At 32.5% G+C, this 17400-nt stretch overlaps 1 protein-coding gene across 1 annotated transcript in view; it reads right to left on the bottom strand.

Annotated features, from left to right (window-relative positions):
- Positions 1–17153, bottom strand: part of LOC131851667 (uncharacterized) — a 103959-nt gene extending 86806 nt beyond the window's left edge. Inside the window, exon 1 of the mRNA XM_059202186.1 lies at positions 16979–17153. The gene's annotated coding sequence lies outside the window, so the exon portion shown is untranslated. The remainder of the gene's footprint in view (positions 1–16978) is intronic.
- Positions 17154–17400: the final 247 nt, after the last annotated feature.

The following is a 17400-nucleotide window of genomic DNA, read 5'->3' as shown; positions in this document are numbered from 1 at the left end:
TTTGTTATGCACCAACTACACATATCAAAGTCTATACTTTTTTTTTTTTTAACTTGGAGAAAATCCCTCATGGAGACCCGCCGGCCCCGGGGGAAGCCCGCGGGTACATATAAACAACACTTATTCATTATTCACTTAATTGATTAAATAATTTATTGACAGCCTAGCGGTTACGCACATCGCCTTTCTTTCCAATGGTCGTGGGTTCAGGTTCACAGTACAAACATTTTTATTCATAAGTATGATTGTTTGATTGGTCATAATATTATCATTTTAAATTATAGCCTTTGTGTTATTCTGATGTATAAGCTATATTACTGTAAACTTTCATCAAAATCCGATCAGTAGTTTTTTTTGTGAAAGAGTAACAAACATCCGTATTCACAAACCTTCGCGTTTATAATATCACTAGCTACTCATCCCGGCTTCGCACGGGTGTACATGTATTATATATATAAACCTTCCTCTTGAATCACTCTATCTAGGGGGGAAAGGTGATTGTTAGTAATGTGGAATGATGATCTCATTGCTAGCAATACCATGTCAGGTTGACCTCCACGCGGTTCCCCCTGGAAACCATCGTGATAAATTCTTCGTGAATTGGTCATGATGGGCTAACTGACCTGACCTCATACTCATCTTAACATCCTCCACTGGTAGCGTAAACTGTTAGCACAGGCGGGTGCACCATTCCATAATCACCCATAAAATAAAACACTCTATCTATTAAAAAAAAACCGCTTCAAAATCTATTGCGTATTGTTAAAGATTTAAGCATATATAGGGACAGACAGCGACAGCGACTTTGTTTTATAGTATATAATGATTAAGATTACAACATTTGTATTCTGGATACAGATGTGATTGCGTGCTGGTGCTAATTCATTTAAACACCATGATACATTACCATACACGTCATTATTTGTACAGCCTTGGCCATCGCTCGGGTCGATAACTCATGGTTTCCCTAGTTTAAATTCTCCACTCGTCTGAGTAAGCGTCTATAGAAAATAATTTGTTTTCCGGTTTGTACACTATCAATGTTAGTAACATCTTGCGATAGGAAATCTATGGGACCGGTGTTTTTATCAATACCTTTTGGGTTAATGTATTGAAATTCTATTTATGGACCTCTGATTACTTTTGGAATTAATTAAGAATAATCTTTATTTACGTCGGTTATAGAAAAGTTGCGAGGTAACAGATTGAGCTGGTATGGGCATGTTATGCGGAGGAATGAGGACCATGTCTTATGGAAAGTGTATAATATGAATGTGGATGGATGTAAAGGGAGGGGACGCCCTAAGAAAAGATGGATGGATTGTGTGAAAGATGATACGAATAAAAGAAGAGTATGTTTAGATATGACGACCGATGAGAGCAGTGGAAGAGAATGACATACTGCGCCGACCCCAAATAATGGGATAAAGGCAAGGCAATGATGATTAATCTTTATTTACAAATACATATATCAGTATAACACTTAGTTTTTTAGTTTAATAGTTTACTACTCGCCCTGGTTTGGTACGGATGTACATGTATTATACATATAAACATTCACTGAATCACTCTATCTCAAAACTGCTTCGAAATCCGTTGCGTGGTTTTAAAGATTTAAGCACACATAGGGACGGACAGACAGCGACAGCGACTTTGTTTTATACTATGTAATGATTACACTTATTGTGATATAAACAAATTGATCATTAAAAAATCAATCATTAAATTGATTAATCATTATTTTACAATAAAAAAGGTGAATAAATATAAAAGTATATTCTATTATATATACCCAAGTGAGGTCAAAATGGATGGCTAGTATAAAAAAAATGATGACTATAATAACGCAAGAGTTATATAAATTGCTCCGTAGACTAAACAACTAGATAAAGTCATGTACCCCATCAGCAGTATTAAAACAGGGTCATCGATCTTGCAATCCGATCCATAAAGCCTTATGCATGTTGGATTTATGTAACAGATACCACTTTATAGATAAACGTGTTTTTTTTTTATGGATGATAATGGAATGGTGCACCCACCTGCGCTAACGGTTTACGCTGGTGGGGTACCAGTGGAGGATGATAAGATGAGCATGAGGTCAGGTCAGTTAGCCCATTGTGACAAATTCATCAGGAATTTATCACGATGGTTTCCAGGGGGAACCGCGTGGAGGTCCACCTGACATGGTACATTGCTAGTAATGGGGTCATGAGTCCACATTATTAACAATCCCCTCCCCCCAGATAAACGTGGTTGTAGGTAGTAAGTCTGAACACCTTTATTATAGAACTAGCTTTTGCCCGCGGCTTCGCTCGCGTTAATTTATCCCCTTAGGGGTGGGATTTATCAAAATTCTTTCTTAAGGAATGCCTACGTCATAGTACCTTTATGCATGCAAAGCCTCAGCCCGATCGATTTAAAATTGACAAAGTTTCATACAAACTTTCATCCCCTTGGGGGTAGAATTAATCAAAATCCTTTCTTAGCGGATGCCTACGTCATAACATCTACCTGCATGCCAAATTTCAGCCCGATCCGTCCAGTGGTTTATAAAAATATCAGTATAGATTATTGTGACTGGCTTTAATAAGACTATATTAATTCGGGCCGCGGCGGAAGTAAGATACATTGAACGCTCGCAAAAAAACCGAGACCGACGTGTATAAAAATCACGTCTCCAACGGGACTCGAATACTTGATAGCAAGACCAATACTGACTTAATCAGTGTAAAGTAGGCAGCAATAAACAATAAAAATAGAATGCTATAGCGTTAAGTCCACCTTTTGTACTAATTTTAGTGGTCAATAAAGCAAAAATCACCTTCAATACACTTATCATTAAAATATATTTATTGTAGATAGTACTAAAACTTATAGTAACTGTACATTTGATATTAACATTGAGTTACTCGAATTTCTAGTTACTAATCCATACTTAACAAATCAAATCATTATTACAATTATTTAGTTTCAAGGTGATGAAATACGATTTGCATATTCACATTTATATCCGGCCATTATAGATTTTGTGAATTCGATAATCATATAAAATATTGAGATTAAAATTCCTATTACATTAAAACATGTTATACACGGAATATGAGAGGAGAGGGAATTTTTAGTATGCAGTCACTATTTGAAATGTCATGTCTGGTTGATACCATCCACACGGTCTCCCCTAAATATTATTGCTATGGTTGGGTTCTTTTGGATTATATGATTTAGTATGGTCAAATTAATTATATTAAAAAATGAAATGATAACCTATATTGAGGCCGTATACATCGTGGTTAATTCCCAATAAATTCACCAAGATGGGCTGACTGATCTGATTTCACCCTCATCTTATCATCGTTCACTGGTGCGCCACCAGCGTCTACCGTTAGCACAGACGGATGCACCATATCATTATCTTCCAATATAAAAAAACGCACGGTATATTTTTTCGTTACTGTTAGACCGCATTAAATATAAACGACAGTATAATGAGGGGCATACAGCAGTTTACATAGTATAGTAATTAACATTGAAGACCCAAACAATGAGATAAAACACGACATTGTTCGGGGATATATCGTTTCACACAAAGGCTTCTGTGTCCTTGTTACCGCCACTTATTTATTCTTATGTTTCATTATGATAAATTTCTAAAAATACCTCTACTACACTTTATACTAGTGCACAAGTTATACATTTAACAACTGTATAATTTATTAGTTAGATATTAATTATATCGTTTAATCTGTATAGAATATAATCTGATTATATGTATAGAAAAACTTTGTACCCATAATCGTACCTTGAGGGACTCCGCAAACTGAAAACGATCTAATTACATATGCTTCACACGATTCTACCATAGTCCGACAATTATATAGAGACAACCAATGCAACGTGACCGAACTAATAACAGCATCTATAAAATGAAATAAATTATTTATTCTTCATCCATTGCTTATTATCTTCATCAAACGCCTTTAACAAGTCTAAGTTAATACGTATTGTATATCGCAACGTAGAAACGCAAAATTATTAAGTTGCGTTTCACGTATTCGTATTATTATTTGATCTCTCCCTTCTGTGTTATTACTTTCAGAAAAAAATACATACAATCAAAATCAAACATGTGTTATTTTACAATTCGGAAATTGAAAATAACAAGTTCTTTATTAAATTTATCTTCTGTATATTGTTAAAATTCAAGTAGAAATAACTATACTTCAATAATGGCCGTCATTGATGGAATGCTAAAGATTTCATTAAAAATTATCATGTCTGGCCAAATGACAACGCCCGTATAATTTCAAAACAGAAAGTGAAATGAATCGTTTGTAACATAATCCATCAGTGTTATCAGTACAGTTAGCTATTTAACGTTTGTTTTTAGAGTCATCATTAGTATTAAATGTTATGTGCCAGATCAAATGTATCCATAACATCATTATTATGTTTACATAGAATAATATGCTGTCTATTTATCTGCTTGTGTGTTACAATTTCACCTAGAAACAGCTAGAGTAATTAGTATGAAATTTTTACAAGTTACGTTTATTAATATAGGTTAACATATAAGCTAAAAAGAAGCTATAATACTCTCTAAATGGATGGATAAATTTTGTGAATATATTTAATACGTCATCCACAATTTTAATAACTAACTAATCGAATAATAAATGTTGTGTAGGCGATTTATTTATTGATGTCGTTTGACCGTCAATAAATAATGCTTCACACATATACGCAACACTAATGTTATACAAACTATGATCAAAGTTGTCAAATAAACCACGTAATGTAAACCATAACTAGAAATACAATTTCGTTATATATGCACTGTAATAATAACTTACAAACCTGTAATATTCGTGTACAATTTCCTAAAATGGTATAATTTGAACGATTAACTTTCTATGCGCGGGCGCACGACACAGCATTGTCTTGTGTGGCAACGACAACTACTAATTGTAGTTCATCTCCCTCGCATTTAGAGTTTATCACGCGACTATTAAAAACAATACTGCAATTTTTCATCTTCTTGGAAAAGTAACAATAGCGCTTTTAAAAATACATACAACGACATCTCTGTGTGTGTACACAGAGTACCTGGAATTAAAAAGTTGCAATGCAATACGTTCATTCACACGTAAATAGAATCTGTTAATATAAATAAAAACCAAAATTAAATATACAAAAGATACGATAACATCATCAGCTTCTTCCTTATCCCATTTATTTGGTGTCGACGTAATATGTTTTCTAGAAAAGAAACAATAATAATTTGAAAATTTTAAAACTTCTTGTGACAATAATTAGATCTGACAAATGAGCGGTTGCGGTCTAAATTTATTATTTTTAATCTTAAACTACCAAAAAACCAATAAATTAAGGCAAAAAGATAAAACACTACTAATATTAGAAGTGATTACAAGTCTTCCTCTGTTATATCGATGACTAAAAACTCGAACATGCCCATATTTGACTAAATTAGTAATATGACTAAATGATGAGCAAGCGGCAGTGGCTATTTATCAAGATATAGTAGGTACAGTATATTGATTAATATATAATAATAAACAGAACATTTTTAAATTTGAAACTTTTCTAAATGGAAATTAAATTACCCCTTTTAATATTATAGTACTATTACTATAATATTAAAAGGGATTCAGGATCATAGTAGTGGCATTGCTTTCATAATGTATACCAAGAATATCAATTGTATACAAATTATCTTATTAATATAATAAATGCGGAAGTTTATGAAGATGGATGTATGTTGGTTACTCTCTCACGCAACAACTACTGCAAAAATTTTGATGAAAAGACAAAGTTTATACATCAGAACAACACATCTGCTATAAATGTATAATATAAAGACACATTATACATCCGAACTCGGAAGTAGTGATCCAAACGTCCATCCTTAATCTGTAGTAAATAGCCGTGGTAACTAATATTTCTGCCACTCCTAATCCTAAACAAGATCAATATATAAATTGTCTTCACATTTTTTGTCATCTCTGCAAAACCTTACCACGACATCGCGTCATTATATGAGTTACAAACAAAACTCGTAAAACCAAATGGAACCAAATTATTCAGTTGAGTTAATTGCGATCAATTAACAAACAATTAACGCCCGTCCTTGCTGGGAACTAAACGTCAATAAACGGTGGTCATGGAACATTGTTCCTGATCACTAAATAGATCCATCCTGTGGTCTCTGTAACTACCTAGAGATATCAAATTAATTGCGATAGGTAATATGTATGTTAATTTTACTATATTATAGATAGGTATTGTTATATATGCGACATTTTCTTTGACATTCCCACGAACTTTCGTATTATTTATGTAATACATTTTAGGCAATTTCTATCAAATAAATGTCCGGACTGAAAAAATAAAACTAATTTACATTATAGTTTTTGTAACACTATTAAAGTCTGGAAACTCTTTCAGAATTGCGCTCACAGTAATAAAATATATTTTTCCACAATTTAAACAGGTACATTCTGAAGATTTTAGAATATAAAAGATTTTATTCTATAAAATAATTTAACAGTGCTAGACAAATTCTTACAAGTCAAGGAACAATTAGAACTTTCCTTTAAATAAAGACAAATGACCAAAGTAATTGGAAATGTGCTTTATTATGCAACGACGTACACGATAACGATGTATTTTTGTCTGTCCATTTAGTCCGTGCTAGTGGACGATAAACTTACGATAAAATAACTAATGTAGTATAATTTATCTTAAACAAATAGTTAACTCACAAACCTTTCGATTATAACATTTAAAAGCTGTAATTTTAGACCCATATATTGAACATGATACCAACAGGAATTTGGATTACAATACAGCTTTTACAATTCCAGGACTTCCTGATAAAAGTGATAACAGTGATACCATATATATATTAAGGACACAAGTTAAATAATTCATGATTTTTAACATATTTTGTATACACAATGAAATTGTAAATAACGATTCCAACATACGAGTACAGAGTGCAAATTGAACGCGTGTCAAATATGAATTTTAAGAGCATGTTATAAATTTGATTCAGTATCACTCATCACTTCGTGAATAATCGTTTACGACATTTCAATGGCCAGTTCTATATAACATAAATTCAAATTAAAACAAACAACAGTCTTCCCAGCATTAGATATGTACAACGTGAATCTAAAGACATAAGAAGACCACTCAGCGAAGTATCGATCGCACCATTTCAAATACATTATAAAGGTCTATGAAATGGTGGTGGAACAACAAACAACATACTACCCTACATTACACACGTGAATTTAAAGACATAAAGACATAACAAGAGCACTCAGCGAAGTAGGAAACGAATAGTTGGAAGAATATTAGATGAGTAATAAATCCAGTGGGGTCGCTGGTCGGTGGTCACGCAGCTGCCGCCAATTGAGACAAATGAAGTCGGCGCCACGCACTGCTTGATACAATCTATCCGTAATATTTTGTCTTCATAACCCAAGTACTGAAGAAACAGATTAGAATTAACTGCATGAAGATGTACTTTTTAAGAAATTTCAGATTTTGTTACGACACTAGTAAATCCATATTATATAATATATGAGTTGGCCCATATTTGATTCATTCACTTAGTTCTATCTGCAGAACCTCTTACTAAACGTCTCCTCTATTACAGTAAATCGCTTCTAAGGCTTTGTAATAAGGTTACAAATAAACATCAGTTTCGAAGACTCTGTTTCGTGATTCATTAATCAGAAACATATAAATTTAAATTTGTCATAATCATAATTTTACAAAATATTGATAATTTAGTATTGTCATTTTTTAAACACAGTAGTATACGATTATTAAAGTAACCTGTTGTTCCATGAAATATCCCGTTATGCTCGAATTTTTGAACAGAACAAACATCTACTGTTATCAAGTCAAATATAAACTGATATCAAATATTTTTTCTAACGACCAAGGGTTTAACCTATTTAGAGCGTGTTTGGTCAGCGCGGTTGACGAGTATCTATGCAATAAGCAAACTAATAATAAAACAGTTCTTATCTTTCCGTTTGTTCAGCCTTGACTTCGAGCGGATGCTGGTTTAAACGATAGTCAGATATACAAATATGAAAAAACTATTAAGAACTTTATCAAGGACAGAAACGATACCAAGGTCCTTAATTTTCAGAAGACTCTAAAAATTGTAATAGCTCGACTTCCACGAAAAAGATTAGGTAGGTATACCAAAACAATCATGTACTAAACGAAAGAATTTCTCAAGGTTTCTTCAACCTTTGTTTATTTAATTTCTTATCTTTAACAGTCTCACAACTTTTTTAATTAGAGATAGTAAACTTGAACTATTCTCACCAATTAATCTAGATATGGAAAGTTATGGTTCTGTAAATGATTTCTCGTAAAGGGCAATGTCCAAGATTGGAATGCACGTTCGAAACCAAAGTCTTCTTCCAGTGTTGGCGCCTATCAATAGACGGGGTAAAAAATACTCAAGTCATTGTAATATTAATATACGAATGATCACAATAAACGCTTCCGACTTACAATGTTACGCACTGCTACACATTGGAATGTAACCTCCGATATTTACAATGACCAAACTTATAATTTAACAAAAAATGCACCTACAGAGTTACTATTAAATGGCCTTCAAAAGATTCAAAGTGAAATTTACTGTCACCAAAGCTAGCGTCTTCGTTGGCGTGACTAGGAAATATTGATTAACCGTAATAAAAACTAACCTAGTATTTTGCAGCCCAAATACTAAATATATACCGTATTACATGACGATTAATTTAGATTTACACATGTAGATATATGTACAGAGGACGATAGATAGAGTGATGATCGTAATGATGTTAACGATATAGATATACGACGATAGTACTTCAATTTATATGTAAACTAAGAGTGTGACAACTGAGCTACTTGCGTTGACGACACAAAAGCTATTTGTTGATATAAACTGCCTCGTGCATTAAAATATTATCTATAATATTCTTATCAACCCTTTACCCTAATCTTTTTTCGACATATATTTTATCTAGAAACTCTGAATTGATATTTAGTAAGTGTCGATTAGACGCTACGGTATTTGATTTAGGGCCAAATATTGACATGCTACTAGTAGTGTAGTACATGTAATAAATTGTATTTAGATGCAATAATATAATTTGCTATTGATTTCAGTTAAGTAAGAAACAATCTTACTACACATCTTCTATAATTGACATTTTAGTTCGCTATCAAAACGCTTAAGTAAAGTCATTTAATAGATAAATATTTAAAATTGTTTAATAGTTTTTGTAAATTGACATATAAGTAATTAAACATTGCAAGTTTTCGGTAGCGAACGCAATAAGTAAATACATAAATTAACTGACAGCAATACCAACATAACGCAACAGACGAATGAAAGAGATGACAAATCAAGCACTAAGAACAATTAAAGCAGTCTTAAATTCCAGCATATTTAACAGGTTAGCATATATAGTCACGTTATATCGCGTGAGGCGTGAACTATGCGATTTGTCCAAGTGGTTTGGAATATCAAACAGACACTTTCGCCTATCAATTGTCCGTTTTCATGTTTCTAATAATGTGGATAATTGGTGTATTGTGTTAACAGAAAATAGGTCCAACGGTGCTTTGCAGTTGATAAATAAATCGATCAATAATTTGCTGGACGTTATGACGATGAATCATGGTGAATCATTGATCGCGTAGATTGTACTTAGGAATATAACCTAGACCTTTGATCTGATTCAGTAAGACATTACTTTATGCATAAATATTCATAAATTACCATCCATTAATGTAAAAAAATCTAAATATACCAAGAAATCAAAAAGGGGGAAAAATCTAACCTAATATTGTAATGAGGATACTTTTAATTTAACTGTACAAACATTTGTATTCATGAATATCGTTGTTTGTATTGGTCTGGGTTTTTTCTATATATAATATGTATAATATTAAAAAAATCGATTTAAGTATTTCTATCACTTGTCCATTACCCATAACACAAGCTCTGCTTTACTTGGGACTAGATGGCAATGTGTGAATTGTCCAGGGGTTTAAAAAGATCTTACGTGTAATGGATAAACTCAATAATTAGTAACTAACTTTAAAAATTTAGACCACGTTTAGAAAGCTACATTAACAGAGAGTAACATGACTTTTAATACATAGTCATACAGAGCAACGCTAGAAACAAAAGTGTACAATAACTTGAAAGTAAATCTAACGCAGACAAACTTTGATTATAAAAACCGAAGGCTGTTACAATGTGGACATTGTCAACCTTTGGCGGGGAGATGAATGTCGCAAGAGCAGCCACGAGAGCGTGAGAGCCAGCAGTCAGGGAGCATTGTGTCCCAACTGGTTCCCACATAAAAATTGTATGCAAGAGGCATCTGTAATAGTGGAGCATAGTGCAGAAATCGCGAGAATTGTTCACCTTTGCGCAACAAACCAGCGCACTATACAATTAATTGAAATATAAAATTGTGCTCTACTGAAACTTCTAAATCTATGGGAACAAATTAAATTAATATATATAATAATATGTTTTATCTTGTCACGCTTGTGTCAATGGCAACACAAACATATTGACACCAAAATTTACCAATTTGCTTCGTTAAGGTTTTCCTCCGACTAAAATATATTTTTAATGATTTAAATACGTCAACAATGTATGAATGAACAATGAACAATTCATTGAAATTAGTAAATTATTTATTTATGTAGCACATTTAGTCACTTGCGCAAATATATTTTTAGTATTATTATTTTTTATCTACTACCATTGCATTCAGATAACAATTTCTTTAAAAGCAACAAAAATAATGCAATGGATAAAGTAACAGTAACTCTGTAGTTTAGATACCAATAGAAGAATGACAAATATATATAATAATATACAGTATTTAAGAGATAAAATAATTTAGCATTAACAATTATTTTTTAATAAAAATATCTCAGGACAACTCACACAGCGCTATCTAATCCCAAGCTAAACAGAGCTTGTGTTATGAGTGCTATACACTTTTTTGTATTTGTATCTTATTTATAACTATAACTACACCCATAATATACATAGAAAACATACTCGTACTAATTAACACAAGTATTTGTACTGTGCGAGGTATAAAACACGCAATCGGAATCGAAATCGGAAGGTGTGCTACACTGCTAGACCACGGAGGCTGTCAGTATGGAACTTTTAACTACAGGGACATATGTTTTATATTCATAGTATTTAAGTAGATATTATTCTAGGGAGGTTGACGCGCCAGTTTAAATAGCAAGTACGTCACCAGCCCCTTTTTATTTATCCACAAAAACTGATATGAATCCTAAGCAAACATTAAAAATTCTTGACGACGACATTCATCAGTCGTCCACTAACGCAACGTGTCACAATGCATATTCCCATATTCCAAACAAAAACTGTTTCATTCATACTATTATGTGCAGACAATGGAATATTTATTTTAAATTAGACAACCTATTTTGTAAACAACCTTTGTTACAATTTTAAACACAATAATATTCGTAAATTCTCTGTTACAAAATGGTCATTACGGATTACAGGTATAAATTCTCAATAGTTAATCCCCTTTCTTTCTAAATACAGCAAATTGCTTATAAACCATTTTAATATTTTGCTGCTTTATCTATATAACTGCGTTGTCCTTTTCTTTTTGGATATTTACTTAATTTGAATGAAAGTGACAAAAGATTCCACTAACATGTGTTTTAATTTGTGCAAATATGTGCACTTTTACCGTCGCAATTTAATGTATTGTCTAGGTACTAGAGCAAACGTTTATTCCACAAATAAGCAATTTACAGTTTTCAATCTCCTTTCAATCATTTGGATTTAATGGATTGAACTGGTGTAGGTGTAATGAATTGTTTATTGCCGTCCGTACATAAAAGAGTTTCAAGAAAGACAGTGCCATTAAAAGTTTAATTTTGTTTATTCTTCTAAGCATTTGTTATGTCTAGTCCAAATTAATTCTGATTTTTAAACTCGCATTTCAAAGTTTCTTTTCTCGTAGCAATTTCGTATGTTGGTTTTGTTGATTCTGAAATATTTTCGACTGTAATTTTATAGTAACACTAGCTGTACCCGCGGTTTCTCCCGAGGATGAAATTTTTAGGCTGAAGTATATTAGTGTAAAGTTTCACCAAAATCCGTTTAGTAGTTTTTGCGTAAAAGAGTAACAAATATGCATCCATACTCACTTTTGCGCTTATAATATTAGGATGTCTGGTCCAAATTAATTTTCATTTATAATCGCAATTTTAAAGTTTTGTTAGTTTTGTTAGTTCTGAAATATTTTCGACTGTAATTTTATAGTAATATCGTCGCCATTCCTGAATCGATTTTGGCGATTCGTTTTTAATTTTATCATGATTGAATTCGAATTGTTGTGCAAATTGTGTTTGCACCAAATAATCATCTTTAACGAAATTAGGAATTTATTTCTAAATACATTCATCATTCAATATTAATAGTTTCTTATCTTACTAATATTATAAACCCGAAAGTTTAAAAGAGCTACTGAATTTTGATGAAACCTTACAGTAATATGGCTTATACGTAACACATAGGCTATAAATTTCATACGGGTGAAACTACGGGCGCAGCTAGTACATATATTAGTAACAAAGTAAGTACTTGACATATTTTAATAGACAGCATTTTTATGACTATTGACTACTTTAACGAATATGTAGCGGAAAGAAAATTTATTAGCTATTGTAATATCTTCCTACTTCCTTGCTTTACAATAATACTACTACTTTCTGTCTGTGTTTTTATTTACACCATCAGTTTCTTTATTAATATTATTAACATTACTAGTAGTAGTACTCTAGTGGTTTAGCACGCCGCTTTACTTCCGATGTACACGGATTTGGTGGTTGGTGATATGTTTGCAACATTTGTATTCATGAGTATAATTGTTTGTATCTTTTTTAAATAATGTATCTATGTATTTGTGTCAGTTATCTAATACAACAACAAAAGTTCTGCTTGACTTGGGACTAGATGGCGCTGATTGTCCAGAAATATTATATTTCATGACATTACGCTAATTACATTATGATTGTTTAAACCGTTAGGCGTGAAAGACTTAACATTCATGATGTTAGAATAATAACATTGTGTTACCTCAATTTGACGTTTCAATATTTACCAACGAGATGTTGTTTCTTTTTTTATCATCTCTAAAGCTACTGATGTGTGAACAAAAAAGATAAGCGACGTGCCAAGGGATACATTATGCATTCCCCGACCTTCCGATTCTCGGTATTCGAACTTGACGCCTTTACGTGCGTATTATCTCAATCCGATTGTATAGTGTTTATAGTTATTGTGTTTAAATGATCACCTCGTAAACAATTTTGAAGCGTACGACGCCCATTAAAGTCTGTTATATTCCATCATCATCATCATCGCAGCCCGGAAGACGTCCACTGCTGGACATAGCCCCCCCCCTAAGATCTCCACGACGATCGGTCCTGCGCTGCTCGTATCCAATGCCTTCCAGCGATCTTGACCAGATCGTTGTTCCACCTTGCTGGAGGAGCTTTTTTTAATTTTTAGGCTAATTGTTTTAAAAATAAGACACATATGTATAATTACTTTAATAAATTACTTGCAATATTATAAAAAAAATAATATTGGTAAAATGAAATATTTATGTATTGAGTTATTATATGGTTATATATAATAATTTTGTGTTTTCTCATCTTATGCCAAAACATTAAAATATGTATGTTTGAAAGACAGACGAACTGAGTCACTTTCGCATTTACAATACTTACTTTTCAACGGTAATTTTATTACAAACTCCGAATACCATATTTAGTTACATTTAATCAACAGCCAAAAAAAATAAGTTTCAAGCTTCTAAGTTTAAAAATGACGATGCTTCCATACAACCTTTCATCTCAAATTTGAACCCCTTACAACCCTTTTTTCGTATTAAAAAGTAGCTATGTCCTTTCTCAGGGTCTAGCCTAGCTGTGCACCAAATTTCATTTACTTAATCGGTTCAGTAGTTTTGGCGTGAAACCGCGGCAAGGCAATAGGCAAGCAGATAGAGTTAGTTTCACATTTATATTATTAGTAAAAATGTATACTACAGCTAAACTAAAATTCATCTAATTGCCCACGTAAATTGCAGTCTACTTACCTACTAATGAAATAGCTTTCAATATGTTTAACTATTACAAAAATTAAATCTTGTTAATCTTGTTGCATTATTGAAAAACGTACAAATCCAATTTTGAGGTCACATACATTTACGATAAAACCTTAACTGACTCATAAGAAAAAGGTGTTCCAATTTTATCATGTATATAACAAGCGGTGATTCATTCACGGCTCATTTGATGTTCACTTTAGAAAATGATAATAGCATTTAATATAATCGTGAAAGTGATTTTTAATAGAGCGAGAAAAAATTGAATGATGACCAATCAAATTATACAATTCAATGCGAAATGATCATATAAAACAGACTAGATTTACTGACTTGCTCTTGATTGACTTGATTAGTTTATCATTTATTACTGACTTACTGTTCATTGATTTGACTTGATTATCATTCATTACTGACTTACTGTTGATTGACTTGACTAGTTTATCATTTATTACTGACTTGGTGTTCAGTGACTTGACTACTTTATCATTTATTACTGACTTACTGTCTATTGACTTGACTACTTTATCATTTATTACTGACTTGGTATCGAACAACGTCACTAGATTACCATTTAATTTTGACCTGCATGTGTTATTACATCGGTATTTTGAAAAATCTTTAGTTTCCATAGACTCCATCCTTACATTATAATTTTATATTTATTATTGTTTATTGAAACATATATTCCAAAGCTTTTTATAGTAACTTTAATGATCAGTATTCTCTGTTGCTTTCTTTGTTGGGTACGACGTCTGAGAGATGATTTTATGCAACATGATCTATGTCTTTCCTAATTCAATGACTTATTTCAGTTTCTTCTTATTGTTTACAATAAATTTTCATTTGTATGTACTCTTTTTTTCAGCTTATTTAGATCTCTAGCCTTTTGCCATCGCCTTCTTCGGATAGAACCCGATATTCCCATTAGTCTAGCAAATTCATACATGTCTTTATTTGTTTTCCGTTGTATAGGAAATCTACAGGAAGACCCACTATGAAAGACAAAGCATGGCTTGTAAGGAATAAATGCTGTTGTTCGGTTGTTCTATCCACTCAGTAGGACTGGTGAAGATTCAATAATCATCATTATCATCATCTCAGCCCGGAAGACGTCCACTGCTGGACATAGGCCTCCCACAAAGATTTAATAATAATTATTATTTATTTAGCAAATGGTTTCACATGTGTACATTAATATTGAGTTCAGCACTAGTCTAGGCCCGTCCTGTAGTAACCGAAATGCTATCAGGACCCGGTTCATTCTGTCCACTCAGTAGGTCTGGTGAAGATTTATTAATAACTAGGTTGTATTTTCGACCTCTCGTCTCTCTGTGGAATTTTATTTTTCTAAAACAATAGCAGCCTACGTTACTCCTTTTTACAATAGCTACCTGCCAAAAAAAGTTTCGTCAAATTGGGCCCAACAATTTCCTAGATTAGCCGGAACAAACAGACAGACAGGCAAAAATAGTAAAAAAAATTATTTTGGTGCATGTACCGTATTTATATTCATATGCATGTACCTAGTAAAAATCGGTTATTTCAATATTACAAAGAGACACTCCAATTTTATTTATTTATGTGTATAAATAAGACAGAAAAATTAAATCAATGTTTAGTTAGTGAATTAAAGTATAAAATGAATTGTTTTTAGTAAAAATCTAATTTCAATTTTTGAACTAAATATTTATAATATACTTATTAATAATTATTTCTTTACCTAAATTGTCTCATATGTTCACGATAACATTGATTCCTACTGGGCCTGTTCTTTAGGAACAGAATTTAGACTGTATAATATACTTTTAAATACTTAAATACCTAACATGGATGCGTCTATTGGCGTGAAACCAGTTTTCGTGAGAATTTCAAATAATCGTTTCATGGTTGGATGCCTACAAAATATATAAATACAGCATACTTATCTAATGAGGAATGTCAGCGTAAAATATGACTAATTGAATACTGGTTTAATCATATCGGATACATTGTGAATATAAATGTGTGATGGTGGATACTGTTGCCGTAAGTGCCGACAATACTAGTACTACTAGATGTGCCGATGTAGAATCTTGACCTTGACCAAATAAAGAAAAATATTTGATACTCTAACCCAAAAAAGCAGAAGAAAAAGTTTTATAGTTCTAGCTTCAAAAACGACGAATGTCCATACAAACTTTTACCCTTATTTTATTTTACCTTCTGAAGGGTAAAATTTTTACAAACTTTGAATGTCATATTTAATCATATTTAATAAGCCTAAAAAATAAATTTCAAGCTATAACAATGACGATACTTTCATACAACCTTTAATCTCCAATTTCTACCTCTTACAACCCTTTTTTCGTATTAGAATGTAGCCTATATCCTTTCCTGGGGTTTAAACTATCTATGTTATGTACCTAACTTAATTTCAGACAGACAGACATATTTATTTTCGCATTTATATTATTAGTAAGCATAAAGATAGAAACTAATTTTACTTAAAGCTGTTTTCATCTAGAAATATTACCTTCCTTCCAGCCGTCATATAATAACAAATTTTTAGATTTTCTAGAGAATTGGTAGACATAACTTCTTTTGCAATACACAATAAAGGAATCATCAAAAATGTTGTAAATATATCAACGGTAGGAAGAATGCGTGTGGACCACAAATAAAATAAACCTAACTGCTACTGTTAAACCATCAACAATGGACTATAAACTTGGCGCGTAAATAACAAACAAGCGACTTACCTGATACTGGACTTCCAATGAAACAACACACAGCCCTGGGCCGATCACTAGTACACAAATCCCATTGCACATCACACAATAAGTAAGATATGTAAGCACAAACACAATGTTTTACGATAATTATAATCGAAGCGCGCGGTTCTACGAGCGACGCGACACGTCAGTCGCGCGCGGAGGTTCGGCGCGGAATGAGATTGTTTAAGATCTGGGAATGCGTCGGCGGACTTTACTGCAGTCGCCCGCGCAACGGATGCTGCACGTGCGAACATATTGCCTCCAAAACGTTTAGCTTTATTTTGATAAAATACAATATACTATTTCATAGTCCTTTCTACATATATATATATATAACTCAAAGGTGACTGACATAGTGACCTATCAACGCACAGCCCTAACCACCCGGACGGATCGGAATGAAATTT

The sequence above is a fragment of the Achroia grisella genome, unplaced genomic scaffold (genome assembly GCF_030625045.1).
Source record: "Achroia grisella isolate CSIRO2021 unplaced genomic scaffold, CSIRO_AGI_Agris_v1 utg794, whole genome shotgun sequence".
NCBI classification, from domain to species: domain Eukaryota; kingdom Metazoa; phylum Arthropoda; class Insecta; order Lepidoptera; family Pyralidae; genus Achroia; species Achroia grisella.
The sequence above is the reverse complement of the archived record's forward strand: the minus strand, read 5'-3'. Positions and strand labels throughout refer to the sequence as shown.